This window comes from Lissotriton vulgaris, chromosome 11 (assembly GCF_964263255.1).
Source record: "Lissotriton vulgaris chromosome 11, aLisVul1.2, whole genome shotgun sequence".
NCBI classification, from domain to species: domain Eukaryota; kingdom Metazoa; phylum Chordata; class Amphibia; order Caudata; family Salamandridae; genus Lissotriton; species Lissotriton vulgaris.
The window spans coordinates 171,495,697-171,500,488 of record NC_141699.1 but is presented as its reverse complement, the minus strand read 5'-3'; positions in this window follow the sequence as shown (position 1 = coordinate 171,500,488).

Sequence of the window (4,792 nt, the reverse complement as noted above, 5' to 3'; positions counted from 1 at the left end):
AGTTCTGTGACTTTCCTGTGGTTTTTATTATTTTTTTAAAATCAAGTTAATGCATCAAAAACCAACTATTGTATCCATAGGATTCCCTTCCCCCAATAACGACCTTCCTAATTGCCTTCTCTGATCTCACCATTCTGGCTGTGAAGAAAGGTCTGCTCCAGTTTGCTGAAATTGCCGTATTCACCCAATTATCCTACCTATAGTGCCTTGTGAATTCACCATTTATAGACAGATGGAATGCTTGGCTGCCACTAGTCAAGTGGGAGATAAAGCAAGCAAATTATGCAGTCAAAAACATTTCCCACTGCAAAACAAGAACTAACAATTAAACCAAACCATTCTCTTTGATTCAGGTTTGAAGTTCTTTTAGAAATGTATTTGCAGTTTTCATTTCTGAGAAAAGTTCAAATTGCCTAGATGTAATAATTCACTTTAGACTTTTGGTCAACTTTGGCTATTGAGTCAGTGGGTGCACAGACAGAATAATGAGTTTGAAATATCATCATACAGGAATATTGAGAGCTTGAATATCGTAGTCCAGAATATCGACATTAAGGTAAAAAATATCGTTTTTGAAAATATCGAAGTTATTAATATCGTTTGTTATATCGTTTAAAATATCGATTTTTATATTAGTATTATGTATTTTTGTATGTATTTTAAAAGTATCTGATGTAATTTTCTTGTATAAGTATTGATTTTGTTTTTTATGCGTTACATTTTTAGTAGTGATTAATTTATGCTAATTAAATTTAGCGTTTTTTAGTTCTGTAGTGGCTTGTGGGTTTTTAGAGTAATAGGGTGAAAAGTAATTTAATACATAAATATTAAAGTAATTCATATTTTTTATTTATTAGTATTTAATTGAGATCTTATAGTGTTAATTGTGGAAATTAATTTTTAATTATTTAATTATTAATTGGATGTTAACTTGTATTAATTAATTAATTGATAATGTTATTTCTTTTCAGTAACGGGTTGTGGGTTTTTAGGGGAATAGGGTGGGAAAGTAATTTAATTATAATAAATTACTATATTTTTATTAGTATTTATATAATTTAGATTCAATAGTGTTAATTGTGGAAATTAATTAATTAATATTTGTTTGTTTATTAAATAATTGGTATTTATGTTGTGTTATTTTTGTAGGAGCGGGTTGTGGATTTATTGAGGACTGGGGTGGGAAGTAATTTCATTTTAATAAAAGTAATCATTTTTTATATATTATTATTTATTTAATTTATAGTGTTATTTGTGGGGGTTAATTTATTAACAATTATTTATCAATTGTTTGTCAATCAATATAAATTAAATATTTTATAATTAATTATGTTAATTGTGTCATTTTCTAGAAATGGGTGGTGGGGTTTATAGGGGAATAGGGTGTGAAGTAATTTATTTAAAATTAATGTATAATTAATTGATAATTAATGGTAATTAATGTATTAAAAATTAACTATGGCAATTGTGTAATTCATTTGAGATGTGAGTTGTGGGGTTTATAGTGGTAAAGGGTGTGAAGTAAATTATTTTCCAATAAGTTGTTTTGCATTGGAAAAAATAAAAAAAATTACAATTAGTTATGGAAATTGTGTAAGGACTTTTATGTGTGTTGTGGTGTTTAGTGGGGTAGATGGAAAGTATTTTATGTTTTACTAATTAATAAATATTTGCTCATTATTATTCTTTAATTGGTACATTTTTATAGTTATTGTTCACTTTTATTTTGTGTGTGGATTTTGGTTTTATGGGGCTGTTTGGTCAGTAAATGAAATTTTATGTTTTAATTTGATTTTTAATTAATAATATTTGTTTATTTGATAAATAATTATGTTAATTATGGAGGTAATTTTTTTTAATTTAGATGTGCATTGTGAAATGTGTGGTGTTACAGGGTAGGAAATAAGGAATAATTATTTTATGTAATAAATGATTTGTTTGATTATAATTAGTTTATAATAAGTATAGTTATGTTTGTAATTTTTTTAATTTTTTGTAAAATAATGTTTGTTGGTAATTTTTTGATTTTAACATTATAACGTTTCTATTTTTTGTTATTTTTTAGTTTTAACTCTTTTTATTAGTATTATTAGCCATTTCATTGTACAAACATATGAGGAATGTAGGCGTTTACAGCTCTCGCATGTCCCATTTTTCCTTGCTATGGAGCTCGTAGCCTGTGAGTCCGTGCATGTGTGTCAATGGGCTTCAAACAAACTTGAGGGGGTGGAAACTCCCCTCTAATATCTGTGAACAATGAAACCCCCCCTTATCCCCCCTTATCCCCTCTCTCCCCACCCCTCCCACCCACTGGTATGCAGGATTCCATTAGTCCCTTTTATTCTCTTACTGAAAGTCCAGGCACTGAACTTCCCTGTGTCTCGGGAGCGCCTACTGTATCTGTTAATCGCAGAAGGCGGAGGTCTCTTGCGCAGGTGTTCTCATTAAATTCGGTAGACAATAGGGTCAGTAGTGGTTTCCAGGCCTCCCCAAAGCTGACCCCCGATCCTGTGAGTGTGGCCTGTATGCGTTACATCCCTAAAGTATACCACAATTTGTGGAGCCAGCCCATATTAGAGGGTACCATTTGTGTGCCCCAACGTGTTAAGATGTTTTGGAGTTCCACCCCTAGTGCCAACCCCCATCTGTTTTCCTTTACAGGACTTCAGTGGGAATGTGAGGGAATTGGGCAAGCCCAGAACTACATAGGCTGGAAATCTTGAAATCTGTGTCTCAAAGTGCCCATCAATCTCGTCCAGAATTCAAAGCCAATAATTAGCAAGGACTGGGCATTCCCACAGCAGGTGAAGCAATGTCCCTTCCCCCCGCATCCCTGCCAACAAGTAGGGCTATGGTCCGTATTCCCTTGATTGAGACGCACTGGTGTCGGGTATCAATATGTGGCTATTTTGAAAGCAGTTTCCTTCCCCACCATGTTCCATGCTGTGTGTTTGGCCCTGCAGTAGTTCTCTCCCCATTCTTTTTTCGAGAGGTCCCTCCCTTACTCTTTAGCCCATCGCCTCTGACTGGGGGTAAACGCCAATATAATATAGCTCTAAAATTAACTTTTTGTCCGATGTCTTCGTGATCAGCCATTTTTCGTATTTCGTCAGGCTTCTACCTACATGAGGAAGCACCTCTGGATGTAGCAACCAATGCCTCACCTGCATGTATGTATGGGTAGCTTTCTGTCTCAGGTAGTGCATAGACCTGTCCCATTTGCGTGAAGGAAATAATTCCCTCCAAGTCAAATAGGTGTCCCACCGCTTTGCACGACGTGTCTTGCCAATCTTTAAAGTCTTTAATTGCTATTCCCGGGGTGAACTTCCTAATCTCCCGCAAAGGTGTCAAGAGGGATGGGAAGGACGCGAGTCTGTCCATCGTGGCTACCGCATCCCATACCTCCAACACCACCCTCGTAGTTGGAGATCCCGTCAGTCCCTGAGGCCGGTCTACATTTTTTTAGAAGGGAACTGTCTTAGAACAGCGATTGCTTCTCCGACTCCTCCCGGTTCCATTCCACCAGGTACCACAACTGAGTAGCTCTATAATACTGCTCCAGATTCGAGATTCCCAAGCCAACCTCTTCCGCTTTCAGGTAGCCCAGCTCCCTGCGCATACGCAGCCGCGCCCCTGCCCATATAAAGTGGAGTATTTCTTTCTGAAGTGTCTCGAGTGTTCCCGTGGGGGCTTGACTGTGGTCATTTGGAACAAGTATAGTACCCTTGGTAGGACCGACATCTTAATTGCAGCCACACAGCCCATTAGCAAAAGCTGATGGCGCTTCCAGGTCTGTAAGTCCTTAGTAATCCGTTTAGCGAGTGTAGCATAATTCATGGAGGCCGTCAATGAAACAGTCACCGCTAACTCGATCCCCAAATAAGGAATCGACTTTGTAACTTGGATCCTTGCAAAGCAGTCTGGTCTTTCCTGGTCCCGGACAGTTGTAGAATCTGAGATTTCCCCACATTGATTTTGAAGCTGGCTACCTCACCGAAGTCCTCTAGCTCTTTTAAGAACTCTGAGACTGGTCATTCTGGATCCTCTAGTGAGGCTTGGATATCGTCAGCATATAAACTCACGGTATGTCTGTCTCCACCAAACGGTATGCCTAGTATGGCCGGGTTGAATCGTATCCTTTGCGCAAGTGGCTCGATGTAAAGCATGTACAAAAGGGGTGACAGCGGGCCACCCTATATGGTGCCCCTGTGAATAGGAAAGGGGCGAGATGATGTCCTGTTAACTTTAATGGAGGGTGTGGGGGAGCCATAGCAGCTCGCTAGCCAGACACAGAAGCGTTCCCCCAACCCAAAGTGGGTCAACGTGCATTCTAGGAAGCTCCAATCGACACAATCGAACGCTTTCTCTGCGTCGACTGTTAACAACAGCGCATTCATGTTCATGCGATGGGCTTTATCTATAAGGTAAAGAACGAGTTTGGAGTTATTCCCTCCCTGGCGATTTTTCCTCATCCTCCGTGTTGTCCTCTTGCTTGGCGTCCTCAACTATCTGCACCCGCATCTGTTAGCGCCTGGCTCTCAATTTGCTTGCTAGCATGCGTCCCGTATTGTCCCCAATGCTGGCTGTAGTAAGAATGTTTGAGCCTCAGGACCTCATATTCAGCCCTGTCGAGGTCCAGCCCCGCCAATTGCGCCCGTGCTAACTTCAGCTGCTTCCAAACCCTTGGTGTCCCTGTTCGGCTGAGAACTCTCTCTCGTTCTTTTACCTGTGCAGTAAAGTTCTGCCCTTTTCTCTTTCCGGTCTTTAGCCTCCGCCACAGGGATCGTAATCA